The sequence below is a fragment of the Vanessa tameamea genome, chromosome 22 (genome assembly GCF_037043105.1).
Source record: "Vanessa tameamea isolate UH-Manoa-2023 chromosome 22, ilVanTame1 primary haplotype, whole genome shotgun sequence".
NCBI lineage: Eukaryota > Metazoa > Arthropoda > Insecta > Lepidoptera > Nymphalidae > Vanessa > Vanessa tameamea.
In genome coordinates this window covers 9,779,332-9,795,030 of record NC_087330.1, presented here as the reverse complement: position 1 = coordinate 9,795,030, position 15,699 = coordinate 9,779,332, and the positions used below count along the sequence as shown (strand labels likewise).

The following is a 15,699-nucleotide window of genomic DNA, read 5'->3' as shown; positions in this document are numbered from 1 at the left end:
CTCCTTAAAATTGATGGTGAATATTCGTTAAAGAGCTCTATTAAGATTTCAAGGTCTTTAAGCCAATCTGGTTGACAATTTTTGCCTAATATTTTTTTGACTTGTTTAGTATTAATATATACGTGGTTGTGATAATTGTTTGTTGACCTAAATAAATTAATCAATGCAAATCAGGACACTAACAAATATTCCATTAAAAATACCGCTTAATTATTTTAATAAAATTTCTAATGATGTGATGAGATGTTTTGGAAGGAAAGGTAGAATTTGAGTGCATCGTTTCTGCCGTTGTTAGCTTGAGGTGACTTATTTGCAGGCGCTGAATATTATAATAAGCCGCTATCTTAATGATTCCATCACGAGCACATGGGCTACCACTTACCGCCGTAAGTGGTGACCATTGCATATCAACATTGGCGCCGTAAACATTTTAACCATTCTTTGTATCACCAATGCAACACCAACGTTGGGTACTAAGATGGTAAGACCCTTTTGTCTGGACTTACATTGGCTCACTCACTCTTTAAACTGGAACAAACCAATACTAAGTCTACCGGCTTAGCGGTAGGGTAGGCGATAATGGGGTGGTAAACTTAGCCAAACGGCTAAAACCATATGTTCAAAATCAATCTTAATAAAAATTAAAAGTTGTACGTATATTCGAGTAAGTTTTTTTATCATAATCTACCTTGCATATAATTCAAAACTACATATTCAGTGGTCTTAAGGTTTGAGCGGTTTTAAGTTTTTTTAATGATTCAATTAAGAAATTCTTAATAGCAAGCCAGCATTTGGAAATTGACGTCCCTGATAGCACGTAAATCCGTAATTTCTGCGCCTGAAATTTTATAACAGGTCTATGAGCGTCAAGAAATACAGAATGAACTAGTGTTTGCGCAAACAGTTGGGTAATTATATGTCCTGTGCCGCTGGCTTGGCTAGTCTGGAGAATGGCGGCTGTGGCCGAAATCGGCCAGAACGTCTACGCTCGATGGTTGTGAGTATGTATGGATGTATGAGTGTGAGTTTTGTCGATGAATAAAAACAACTCGAGGAAAGTGTCGAATGATATTCTAACACATGTATGTATCCAACCCGAATCAGTATGATGCTTAAGCTAAAAATATATCCCTTAACAAGACAACTTGCCAAGCAGTGGTAAATTATAATATTGCATTTAGAAATTTCTATGAAAACGAATGAAGGTTTTTGGGAACAAAACATTATTTATTACGATACATTTAAATAAATAATTGTAACATATTTCGTAATATCTAAAACAACAAACATCTTGAAACAAGTGCTGTATACCTTATATGACGGCGACGTGTGATTGTTAATATTTGTTCAACTGATAACACATTGAAACTATAATATAGCCGACACAAGTCGTGAAACGTAACATTTGACGTTTTCTCTTCCGAGTTCAAACTCACCGCAGAACACGATCCTGATACGAGCCATTGACTATATATAATATCGGCCGTGACATTGACTAAATCATTGCCTTAGTACAACTGACAGCTACATATGTATATAAAATGTTATGAATACGACTCGAGTAAATATAAAATAACTTTGTGCAAGCCCTCCATACTCGTCAGATATTCTACCGTTAAACAACAAATATCCACAGTATTCTTGTGTTTCGGTTTGAAACGGCCAATGTTTAAATTCGGTGGTAACCACAACAAAAAAAGCACAAAAAATAACAATAAATTTAGGGGGCTCCCCATACTATAAACTAAAAATCAAAAAAATGTTTATCAAAAACGATATTCAGGTTTCTAATATATTTTTTTTCTAAGCTGTATAGTTTGCGCGAGAGACACTTCCAAAGTGGTCGCACTTGGTCGCTTTTTATTTGTCGTTGATCTATAAATTTACATGTCTTGCATCAAGTAATCAAACCAGTAAGCGCAAACTGTCTCAAAATATTGATTGATTTAGAACATTTCAACAACCAACCTACTGATTTCCAACCTTGAACCTTCCATGCAAAATTCAGTGATTTGTTGAGATTGTTTATACATAAGTCGAATGAGTTAAAACCATTTGATCAGATGTATACAATGTCGCAACGGAAAGGTCGTAAGCACCGGCAAATTCGTGTCGATTAAGTTTTTCTTTATATGTAATCATTAGTTAGCGTCGTTTTATTATTAAAGACTATCACTGAAATTTGACATTTGACTCGTGTATGTTCTATTTATAAAAAGTAATAAAATTTGATTGAGATTTGCTTTAAAAACGACTTAATCCAAAATTAATTTGGAGGAGTACCGATAAACTCTCTTACGTGAGGATATAATTCAGTTAAGAAGACCACGATACAAAAGCTTGATCTTTTTGAATTTGGGTAAAAGTAAGAAAGGTTATTGAATCTTGTATTGAATAATATGCTTTTTTTATTAATGTATTTTTTACAATATAATTTGTATATTGTTATATTGAATCGGCAATGTTAAAAATATCTGCGGATTTTTTTTATAGAAATGGATAACTTGGTCCAATTAGGACTATGTGGAGTCAGAAATTGGCGTTAAAGGCTTATCTTTACGTCTCTTGTACGTACAATGACAATCTTTCAAAGTGATCCATGTTACTATGAGTATACAAAATATTGTTGTAAATATATTGTGTTACAACATTTAGTATGCCTGCTTTGTTAAAAACATCCCCAAGGGAATCTCTAGCTCCAAGATTATAAACAGACCGGACTACTCACTTTTGTAAAATAAAAACAGATTAAATATCTGCAGCATTACCCCAAAGTAATATGCCATATGACATAATATTGTGAAAATAACCAAAATACGCTAGACGAGCGGTATCAATATCAGTTAGTTGTCTAACTTTTCTAACCGCGTATGCTGCGGAGCTGAGTCCTCCTGTCAGGGACGATAAATGAGGACTCCAACGAAGTTTAGAATCCAACGCAATTCTTAAAAAAAAAAAATTTGCTACCTGTCATTTGGTAGAGTAATAACTACACTTTTTTTTGAGTATTCAAAACGTAATTATTTATTGTAAAAGAATCGTGTATCTGTAATAATGCACTGTTTACATCGTCACATTTAGTTTTTTCCTGTCGACAGAGTTAAAGGTCAGTCAAGTATCGTCAGCAAACAACACTATATCAAAAATACGAATATAACACAACATAGTAATAAATACAGAATATTTTTTTATTATTTGTTTAATTTTATAAACCATAATAGTGAGGTTAAAGCATAATAACAGGGTTTTGATAAAACACGTCGCATTTTTATAATGATCACTATCAGCGAAACTCGTGCGCAAGATATAAAACTTGCCACGTGTAAGTCAAGATTAATGATACGTATTACCAAACAGGTATATGCCAAATGTCAATTTGTTAATGACCAATTCTAAAAACGGTTAATTTAATTCGTTTCTATGTAAATTATTTTTTCCGAGTCCTTATAATTGTTTTTAACAATTGTGTACTATGAAAGCGGTTACGATTCAGTGAATTTACTAAATTTAGATCCTATACGACGATCGATGCGCTGTGGTTCCACAAACTGCAGAGGAGCAGGGAACCGTCCGATCTGACTGATAACTCTATCGTCCAAGTAGCCGGATACATGAAATAGCTCGACCTCACCTTGAACGTTCGCTATGACTTCGAGCACCTAACCCTTCTCGAACCCCGACTTAGTGGGTGCCATGCACAGGCTGCCTGATCTCAGAGGGACCGAGAAGAAGTTCACCATCTCTATGCCAGTGTGGTGCGATCGATGAAGAAGCCAAATATACTTTTATAGGAACTCTTAGGTTGTCCAATGAAATACCTGGATAAAGTGACCCAGTGTAACTGCAAGTTCCGTATCACCTTAGATCCCAAGGTGGATGGCGCATTGAAGCTGTATATAAATGGTTAATATTTCTTCACAGTGCCAACATCTATGCTCGGTGGTACTCACTAACCATGAAGTAGATCATTTGCCTGCCTTCCAACTAAAAAAAAAGAAATAATTATTATATGAAAATAATATGTGGGTTTAAAAAAAGACAAAGTATGACTCATTGTTGGACGTTACTTACCATACTTAATTGTATGTAAAACTTGTATGTTCGTAAATATTAATTAAATCTCGTACTTATTATGTTAACAATGTATTATTAACGAAAATGTTTTTATTTTTAATATAATTATTATATTTTGTACTATAATTATATGTGTGACGCGACTTGCAAGGTCATTTTTAATATTAATAAATAAGAAATAATTTTATAATATAATATATTTAAATGAACACATGTGAGAAATATATATGTTAAATAATATAATTTTAAACACAAACCTTTTAAAAATCTAAATTACCCAACTTAGGCAGAACTGGTTAAACTGGTAGAACTGGTTTAAAATTCAATGACGACATGTGTGTGACATTCTTTTTTGTTAATAACTTTTTTTGCACTAAACATAAAAAGGTTGAAATTTTAATACAAGGTAAGTTATAATTATTTACACCTTCTGTCCAATTTTCAACTATCTAACAATTTTTCACAAAGTTATTATCAAAAACGCCTTTCACCCTCTCAACCTCCTAGCGTTCACCCCAGAGGGTTGAAAATTTTAATTTGTTATTATTTTAACGTCCGAAACCACATCATAATGATAATGATACTAATTACTTGACCTTCACGGGCTTTATTGACTGGCCACGGGCTCACGGGCTTTATTGATTTTTTTTTTCTCTCACTGGAAAAACACGTTACGCGCTTCCCCCACGTGATGGAAGGGGGGGGGGGGGGGTGTGGGACTCCCCGGAGCCCTGGACGCCGAGTGCTCCCAGGTACGCCGGGTTTACCCACTAAAAAACCAGCGGTACTTTCTCCGTCTTTCGGCGGGCGCCACGGGATCGCTTGCGCATGCTACCGAGACACCCTGACGGTCGGCCCGCCTTTGCGGGCCTCCAGCACCTAGAGAGGGTTCTCGGGGTACTGAGACCCCCCCTAGTCCCTGCGACGCCTATTGTGGCGGGGGGAGAAGGTTCGCGTAGCGCTTCTTCCTCCTCCCCGGTCATCTTCGGCGGAACGGGTCTACGGCAGCATCCTCTTCCCGCTCCCGCTTCGCGGCTTCCTTCTGCGACATCACGTTTTCGCAGAAGGAGCGCATCTCCGACCAGCACGTCTCGCTACCGAGCATTTCGTTGACGATGGTCGGCGGCGAGAGGTCTCCGCCCATAGTCGCCGCCAGGGTGTGCCTCTGGGGCCCCCACTCAGCACACTCACTCAGGGTGTGGTGCGCCGTGTCGACTGGCGCACCACACTCGTGGCAGAAGGGTGACACCTCACTCCGCCACGGACTGCAGCAGTAGGTCCTGCGCTCCGGCGGAGTGGTTGACGTTCGACTGTAGGAAGCTTAGGTGTGCTGGCATACTTGTTTCTTCTGAGCTTCCTCCGTAGCCTGGCGGCTTTCTTCGAGCGGGGTGGTCCTGGTTCCTTGAACCTTGCCCTTCGTGACGGGGGGGTTTCAGTCTCTCGCCCCCATCAGATGCCCGGAGGGCTTGCCTGCCTCCGTACAGACCGTGCAACGCATCTTGGCCGTGCATACCGTCGACTTGTGGCCGTCCAAGCCACAGCGGTAGCACAGGCCTCCCCTTTCCGCCTTCGACGGGCAGAGCGCCCTCGTATGGCCAAGGCTTTTCAACATTTAAAGCAGCACATAGGGCGCTGCTCCACTACGGCCACCTTGGCCGAGCTCCACCCGACGAGGAGGCGACCGGCAGCGGCCAGCTTCTTCGCTGCCGTAAGGGGGGCAGGTGACGTGGACCATCCCCATGAAACCGGGTCCTCACTGCATCACTCCGCACTTCACTGTGCCGGAGGAGCAGTCACCTGCGCGCGTGATCGCCACGGCAAGTTTCTCCGCGGTGACGGAGTCGTCGAGCCCCGTCACCTTCAGGTCGGCCTTGCTCACTGGCCGGACCACGTCGGCGACCCCGTCAAGCACGGTTCGGAACTTCGTCGCCGTCGCCTATCGGCCTGCTCCGCTTGAGCTCTCGGCAACTCGAGAGCCCTGGCCCCGGTCGTCGAAGCGTCGGCTGAAGGGGCGGTCTTATTCCCCTTCTTGCCCTTCTTCACCACCGTGGACCAGGTCGTCTCCTGATTCGGCGGTGGTAGTGTCGTCGCCGGTGCGACCGGGGCGCTCGACGGGCCAGCGGTGGGCGCGATTTTGGTCGCTGGTGGGGCCGCCTTCCTAGGCCTGGTCTTTTGCCCTCTCAGCCTGTCAGGCCGCCGTGGTAGAGGGTGACGGTCCCTGGGACTCCTGCGCAAGAGGAGGTCGCTGCACCCTCGCGGAAGGGAGGCGCACCTCTAAGCCTGCTAGTTGGCCCTTCATCGCCGCGCCGATCGACGTGACGATGAAGTCCTTGAGCTCCTCCATCGAAGGAGCACCTCGTGGGGTGTTGGCCGCCTCGCTCGCCACTGCCGCCGTGGTACGCATCTCCGCGTACTCACGGCGGTGGGCCTTTAGCTTCGCCTTGAGGGAGTCGATCTCCCGGCGCAGGCGTCTGTTGTCCGCGCGGAGCTTCCTGGCTTCGTCGGCCTCCGTCCGAGACGCTAGGGCCTCGACGACGCCCTCCAGAGAGGTCGCTGCGTCCTTCAATCTCTTGATAAACCCTCCTTTGAGGTTAGAGGACTTTAGTGCGACCTCTCTGATTTCGATCGCACTAGGACCAGCCTCCGCGCGCAATTCATCGGCGTTGAGATCCGCCGGGTTGGGACGGGCCGGGCCTGCAGGGGTCGGCTCTTCGGGAGATTGCACCACCGGGGGTGTCTTCTTAAATGCCCGGCTGCGAAGCGACATCTCGAAGGCGAGCTCCCTCGCCTCCTCCTCCTTCTCCTTCAGCTCAGCCCTTGCGCGGCTGAGCTCATTCCTCTTGTTCTTGCCGCGGCGGTCGGCAGCGGGTCTCGCCGTATCAGAGCCCGAGTCGGATTCGACGTCGTCGTCGAACCGGACCGAGGCGTCCGATGCTGTCTCCATGTCCGTATCCATGTACACGTAATAAGCAGCTAAAAAGCAGCTTCCCTCGAGAAGTACGTGGCTGAGGGTGGCAACTTTATAATAAAAAGGCAACAAATTTTCGGTTTTGGCCGAATATCTCCCGAACGGAGAGGCCGATCCGGGAGTTTGGGGTGTCGATGGATGCAGGACAGAGGGCCCCACAATCGCGCCGAACAACGGAAAAAGGTAAATTGCGAAATGAAAATAGGAGAAACAAAAAACGGGAAAAATTATAAAAAAACAGACAAAGACGAGTGATAGGCAAAAGTTAAAAACTATATGAGGTCTAGAGCGACGAGATAGGGTAAATTGATTTTTTGCAGAATTTAAATCGAATGTTTACGAGAATTTTTTTTAAAAAATGTACTTCCTTTATTGACTGGCCTAACCTATCGATGTGAAAGTCGCTAATTCACTCTTGATGGGTCTCTCATAAGAAGAAAATATAAATATTTTGTAATACCTACCTTTAAAAAAGGGGCCCTGCTTGCCTGTTTTATTTATACGTACTTTAGTGTTAGCTTTACATTCAATTCAACACTAACATGACGATTCCAAGTGATTTTGTGAGCCTACTTGAATAAAGAATATTTTGATTTTAATATTTGACATGGCGCACAAATCTTTTCTAAAATTATCATAAAAACAGATCCCCTTAACGGCATTATATTTAATTACCGGACGTGTCAAAAAGTGGTTTACTTGGTGGTAGGGCTTTGTGCAAGCTCGTCTGGTTAGGTACCACCCTCTAATCAGATATTCTACCGCCAAACAACATTACTCAGTATTATTGTGTTCCGGTTTTAAGGGCGAGTGAACCAGTGTAAATACAGGCCAAAGGGACGTAACATCTTAGTACCCAAGCCAAGGGTTGGTGGCACATTGGCGATGTAAAGAATAGTTAATATTTCATACATCGCCATTGTCTATGGGCGGTGGTGACCACTTACGATCAGTTGGTCCATATGCTCGACCGCTAAGCTATGACAAAAAAAATATTAGACGCGTGAAAAATTCGAATCCGTGTAAAATGTATCTAATTACATTTGAATTTCGATTCAGCGTATGCACTTCTGACGGTTATTGTCCTGCTGTCACTTGACGCTTGCTCCGTGCTCGTCGCTCAGTGATCAGTCAGACTAGACCTCAGTGTGTAACAGACATTCAACGCGAAAGGGTGTTGTTGTCGCTGCGGTAAAGAATCGCAAGTTATATATTTTTTTCTATCATCACAATTATTGTTTAATATTACTTCGATTTACCGTTGACCGTATAAATTATTGTGTTGTGTAAAGTGATTAATAGGACGCCATTTCAAAGCTGTTTTGTTGTTGTAAGTACCTCTTTTTTTACATAAAGTTTTTTGTAATTATTAGATCATTAAATAACATTATTAAAATTAACAATATTATATATAAAAAAAGGTATACTTTATGTTATATATGTTAGTAAGCCTTTTTGTTTAACTCAATTATTTTTTTTTACGAGAAGTTTAAAAAGTTTTATTTATAAGAACCCAAAGAAGTTTACAAAAGAAAAAAAACTTTAAAGTCTTTAACGTTTTAAGATTTAAGACCAAAATAAGTACTTATTTACTTTTTTTGCTCGTCAGCTGTCAATTGTAAACAACTTTAAATTATGGCTTATTTATTGCATCACCGAGGATACGTATTAAAGTTTCTGCAGCAACTGTTAAAGATCTTCAAAATATTTTTATTTTTGTTTTATGTAAATGGAATCTGACATTGAATTCGCAGAATTGCAGAAATAAGCCGCACCGAACGCTTGGATCTTGTTTCCTTTCGATTTGGCATTTCTCAATACAATTTTAAGGTTAAGATTATTTTTAATCAGTTACCTACGTTTACGTAAAATGTTAATATAGTGAGCTGTTTACTGTAGATCTGCATATCTATATTAATATTATAAATGCGAAAGTAACTCCCTGTTAACTCTTCACGCTTAAACTTTAGAACCTTAGAAGATTTTGACGAAATTGTGTTAGATAGTTTCGAGTCCCGGTGAAAAACATAGGCTACTTTTCTCAATTGAACCTTTGAGGCAGTCAAATGGGGGGTACAGTTTGTGTGCTATGTGTAAAGTATTATAAATTTCGTTCAGGTAAAGCCACAAGTTTAACTATTTATGTCAGAAATATGTCAGTTGTAAGAAGTCGGTTATGAAGTCGGTTCGTGGTGCTATCGAATCGTACCTATCCTGTCAAAATTATAGTTTATACGAAAATTTTTAGATTTGTAGTTCTCCAAAATGTTAACAGAAAATTCTGCAACAGCATATATATATATATCTTTTATAGACGAAACACACTACACATTTCATTTTTAAAAATTCTATAATTAACGAATTATTTATTTTTATTTTCACAAAATATTATACCTTACCAAAATAAATGGACCTCCATGGTCTATTTATTTTGGTAAGGTAGGACATTTTGGACCGGTAGTTTTAGTTAAACGAACGATAAATACGCGCTACATGTTGTAAGATTCATTACTCGCACTATAGGGTGAGCACAGGGTACGAAGTCAAACGAGCAACTAGTTATAAAGATATTAATTATACCAAATGAAAAACCTATTTATAGAGGAACGATGTCGAAAGCTCGGAATCACTATAACACGATTCGTTTGGTCCACGCAAATATTTGTTATGACTTGAGGTCAAATTGCTAACTGTCGACCCAGAAACAAATTGCGAGGATTATTGCAACAGTCATTTTATGCTTGTACATAGTTTTATAATATTATGATTTTGTATATATTATGTAAGTAAGAGCCGACATGGTCCAGTGGTTAGAACGCGTGCATCTTAACCGATGATTGCGGGCTCAAACCCAGACCGGAACACTGAATTTTAATGTGCTTCATTTGTGTTTATAATTCATCTAGTGCTCGGCGGCGAAGGGAAACATCGTGAGGAAACCTGCATGTGTCTAATTTCAACGAAATTCAGAGACATGTGCATCCATCACCACGTATTGGAGCAGCGTAGTGGAATATGCTCCAAACCTTCTCAAAGGGAGAGTGGGCCTTAGCCCAGCTGTGGGAAATTTATAGGCTGTTAAAGTACTGTATTATGTACGTAATATAATAATCATAAATATACGATGGCTGCACAAAAAAGTCCTCTCTAAAAAGCAGAAAGGATTTGTATCCTTTTTTATTCTATGAAGTTATTTCGATGCGGATTGGTGGATGTACGTATAGCATAGGGTTTCCTCACGATAGTTTCCTTTCCCACCAAAAGACTGAATGATTAATACACTCAAATTGAATACATTAAAACTCTTAAAAAAAAATTATACCTCGTGGACCGATGACAATAATTTCTAGAATATTTATTAGTATGTAAATTATAGAGCCCGTTTATATCAATAAAGCACAAAATGTTTCCAAGTGTTTACTTAATCATAAATATAAATTAAACACAAAAGGTTATAGCACTCATCACCATCATCATCATCATCAGCCCACATTCGTCCACTGCTGGACATAGGCCTCTCCAAATGCACGCCACTGTGGTTTTTCTTACCCCCCGTCCCGCCGTTACCATCGTCGCCACCATGACGAGGAATAGCGGGACCGCCGGGACTCACTAGCACTCACCTGGGTTTAATCTGTGATTTATATAAACTGGACTATTTGTTGCTCTCTGCTTCGCTCGCGTGTTGGGGGTTGGTTGTAAAAATATACCTTAGTAGTCATAAAAATGTACCTTATGTTCTTCTTAAAATACCAAATATCATCAAATTCGGTTCAACGAAAGAGCAATAGATAGACAGACAGACAGAGTTACTTTCGCATTTACAATATTAATATAGATTTGACAGTTCAATGATCCACCGAGTACTGTGTAAAGATGTTTGCACCAATTTTTAATGAAGCAACAAACAGGAATAAATTTGTAATCAGAGACATTCACTCTAAAGAACGTTCACTGCAGTGAATATTCATGACGTCACCGAATGCCTAACATTATTAGGTTCGGTTTCCTTATTAATTTATTTGTCACATTTTGTGTCACTTAGAACCAGAACAAAAATGGTCCCTGATTCCACCTCACCTACTTTAATGGTATGGCTTTTACTTGGTGGTAAAGCTTTGCAAGTCAAAAAACCATACTTAGTATTGTTGTTTCGGTTTGAAGGGTGAGTGAGCCAAAGTAACTAGAGACACGAGGGTTATAACATCTTACCTCCCAAAGCTTTGTTTTAACTGAGCTAATGTTTATGGTCAGTGCCTCGTTTGCCCGTCCACCTACCTTTCATATAAACATAATTATGCTTTCCAATAACATCAACTACCTAAATGAAACCTATAAAACTTTCGTATAATGCTTATATTAAAAGGTGTAAATAAGTTAATATTTTTTATAGTAATAAAGCAAATAGCGAGATTATAATAAGCCTGTTATTGTTAGTGAGGGGACTATCGAGGTTTATATTTAAAATCGAAGTAAAGGTCGTTGACTTTGTAGAAGATATTTCAAGAGGCTTGGAGGAAAAGTTAATTATTTTAACTTTGAGAATCTATCGGTATATTATTCTTAAAGTCAAAGTCACACACGACAATTAACAATTCGTTTATTCAACTTGGTGTATTTTTGTAATAATGAAATCAGTCCAAAAATACATTTGATGATAAAAAGGCGTGAACCGAATACTTGTCGTCTTTCAGACATGATATGTTTAATAATAATAATGTATTTCAAATGTTGAAAATGAACTGCTGAGTTTCTTGACGGTTCTTCTCGGTAGAATCCACATTCCGAACCGGTGGTGGTTTTACTTTTAATATAGTTTTGTAAAATTACGATTCATAATTGCTTGTATAAGCCTACTTGAATAAAGTCTATTTTGATTTTGATTGCTTTATGCCTAACCCGCTTAAAAAAATGTAGATACGCGTATTAATTATAACTATTATTACGGATAAAAAATAATATTTAGTTAATAAATAATGACTGTCATGCATTATTACATAAAGTAGGTATAAGGTTTATTTATTGTTTTAATACATACCTCTTGATAAGTAAAGGGCCATTTTGTTGTCTCTTTGGACCAATTCTTGTGCTATTTTTAATTGGGCCTTCACTTAGCTGGTCCTTTGTTACATTCTTGCTCCTCTTTTTATTACACGACTTCAAAAGGTGGAGGTTATGTTTTGACGCGAGATATTTTCGTCTTTACCTTTAAATAGTTTTGTAGTACATAAAAAAAAAACCTTCTAACGAAATATACTTTGTTTGTATTTTTAACGTCTTTGTCATTCTGAGTGATTTTTTAATAAACATTATAATATAATATGTCCAATTTATTCTAATTTTGAATTTGTATTATTTTTAACTAAAACTTAAAATGTTAAAAGGAGCACCACCAGTTAATAATATAATTAATCATTAATGTTGTTTGTTTTTTACAATTCAATAGCTTGAAAATGTTTATGGTACATTATGAAGACGTAGCTTTTGTATGATTGTGACAGATTGATAAATTGTCAACGACGACGGTACGAAGCTACACCTTCACCCGAACTCGCAGACGTACAAAAAAAATAAAACGTAAACGGTTGCTCCTTTCATAAATTATATTTAGCACTTCCAAGACATACTCAATAAGTAAAATTTTGGAAAAGAGTAACTACGGAGTTTCTTACCTGTTCTCCCCGGTAGAATCTACTTTCCGGACCGGTTGTAGCATTAAATTTAATTCAACACTGTAACATGACGATTCAAAGTGATTTTATGATCCTGCTAAGTAGGTTCACTTGAATAAAGAATATTTTAATTGATTGATTAAAATTATTAATTATAATTAATTTAGCTCTGTAAATGCACATGAAGTTATACAAAACAGTACTTTTATTAAATGTGCATTACAATGGTAAAATTTTATTCATATACCACTAATTTAGACCTTCGGCGTCGCCTGCGTTTGTGGGTGATAGGTACCCTATGTCATTTATTGTACTCCTGTGTTCGAAAATTGTCATGATGATCGGTTGAGTTGTTAAGACATAAATGCGTTTTAATAAACAAATAAGCATACTCACTTTCGAGTTTATTATATTACTTGGGATTATATACAAACATAGCGCTTACATAAGACTTTGAGATGCAAAGATATATCTTACAGCATACCCAGGAAATGCTTCGAATAGCAAGTCGATTTGCAGACCTAATTTTCAAGCTATGCTAATGTATACTTACATTATAAATGACAAAGTAACTCTAAACGTAAACTGAACTGAATTTTAATATAAAGTGAGTTTGAACCCCAAGGACCGATAGATAGATGACCTAACAGCGAGCGAAACCGCGGAAAATAGTATTACATAAAGTAAAGTTGCTTCTCCATCTATTTCGATATGGCCTCGATCAAGCTTGGCCTTTTATTTATTTGAATCCCTTTACATCTACTTAAAACATAATGTTTACTACGAATTACAAGAAGCCACCATTCGTATAATAATGGTATCTAAAATTTGTTTAAATTAGTGTCACTTAAGTTGATAGCTGCTTTTAGGATATGTTAATGTTTGTTAAGGAACGTTTACAAATTTAAATAAACGTTAAAATTTATAATTTCGCTTTACCGATTCAATGTAGAAAGTATGACTTGATCGTGTGTGTGTCACATTAAGGGGACTACATGAGCTAAATGCAAGTTTTATAATGCAAAAAAGTAAATGATCCGATGCAGTAAACCAAATGAAAAAAATATATGATAATCTTCAGGATACATGCTAGTTATTTGTTAATTTGAAAACATGATGTAATTATTTGGGTACGATAGAAAAAAATCACAAAGTTACCTCTAAAAAGATCTTTTAACAAATAATAACTACACTTATATACATACAATAATTCTGGTTTTTTGTCAGATTATTCTAAAAGCAATATACTACTTTACCACTGTGTCACTTTTTTAGTAAAATCAATAGTTTTTTTTTAAATTAGATATTCTTATTTTCGAACAAAATGCGTACGCATGTGTTCGTAAACGCCGTGTACAGACATTGCCGGCCGAGGCCTGATGCTATACAGACGTGTCGATCTTTTCGCCGCATCAATACGTTATGAGATATTTTTTTGTAATTTTAATTGTAAATTCATTGTTTCATGTTTTCTTATAATAAATATTATTCTTTCTTGTAAATAAATAAATATATTAAGTTAAAATAGTGTAGTAGTAATTAGGCATTTATTTTTTATTATATTATTTGTTATAAATTTTAATTGTGTAAATATGGGAAATATAGTGAAACGCGTGAAGAAAACTAATAAACGTTTATATAAATTAAGCGCCGAACATACATATGAACGATATTAAAAGGTAAGAGTATTTTATTAGTAATTTTTTTTTTTTTTATAAATTATTAATATTGAAAACATCTATTAGAAAAAATGTGCAATCAGTTCGCATAGAATCAGATTTTTCGAGCTCTTCTTTAAATATTTCGATAGAGTATTTGGTCAAAGTAAGGAAAACATCAACTGAGAGTGACTACATTCGATCCCCATGAACTCGAACCAATATGATATTTCTCATTAATAGTACTATGGGGCATATTTAGATACATATTTTTTAAATAGATACTTTTATAATTCATAAAAATATAATTACTAACATATATTTATTTTTTACAGAATAAAGATAGTCGAAAACAATAACACGGAAGCTATTTATATTGCGTAAGAGTTTAATTTTATCGATTTTGTTTATAATAGGAATTAAAGTTATGTATGAACTAATTTTAATAATAACAAAAAAAGTAAAGTCGTAACAAAAAAAAATTTAATTGTTGTGAACCAGAGAACTAGAATATTTAGAAGTGTCATTTGTACGTAATTCAAAAATTTTAATTTTTTTGTAACGTCCGCCTTATTGGATTGAATATGCAATTCATGAATCGTGCATTGTCATCGAGACTAAATATGTGTGCCAACTTTCAGCTCCATAGCTTCAGTGGAAGTGGGTGTAATATTGATTGCAAGATTCTAGGACGTATGTACATACATTCATACAAACAAGTGAAATAAAATAAAATATTTTAATAAAAAAATTAACACTTAATGTTTTTTTTTTGTAGTACCAAATATAAATAAAATATTTTAAGTTTAATTAAATCAGTTTTATTTTTTAATCATTTTCAAATACAAATAATTCTAATATCCTACCTATTTTTATGAGATTTATGTTAATCATAAATCTCATAAAAATAGATCTACCTAGTATGATTAACCTAGTTAACCAATGATTCAACCAAATCGACTTGACGACATTTTTTTCTAGTAAATATTTAGATGTTTTTTTTTAAATTGAATATATATGTTTTCTTTGTGAACCGATATTAATAAAACGAACAAACACTACGCTATATGTTACCCCACGGTTACTACACTACAGATTTCGAACACTTACGATTTTATTATATACATAGATTATCAAACTTTTATAAAATGTTAAAAATTGGTATGTTTTAATATTTAGTATAACAACTAATTGTGGTATAATAATATAAATAAAAGAAAAAAAGGGTTAAAAGTTTTAACTTAAAACTAACTGTCTATTTTATAGTATACAAAATATAAATAAAAATATTGTAAGTTTAATTGAATCAGTTTTATTTTATAATTAT

General features: G+C 36.9%; 1 protein-coding gene across 1 annotated transcript in view; it reads left to right on the top strand.

The window, feature by feature from the left end:
- Positions 1-8,187: 8,187 nt before the first annotated feature.
- The window catches only part of Ldd (lipid droplet defective), an 81,400-nt gene continuing 73,888 nt past the window's right edge, over positions 8,188-15,699 (top strand). The window contains exon 1 of the mRNA XM_026634375.2: positions 8,188-8,372. The gene's annotated coding sequence lies outside the window, so the exon portion shown is untranslated. The remainder of the gene's footprint in view (positions 8,373-15,699) is intronic.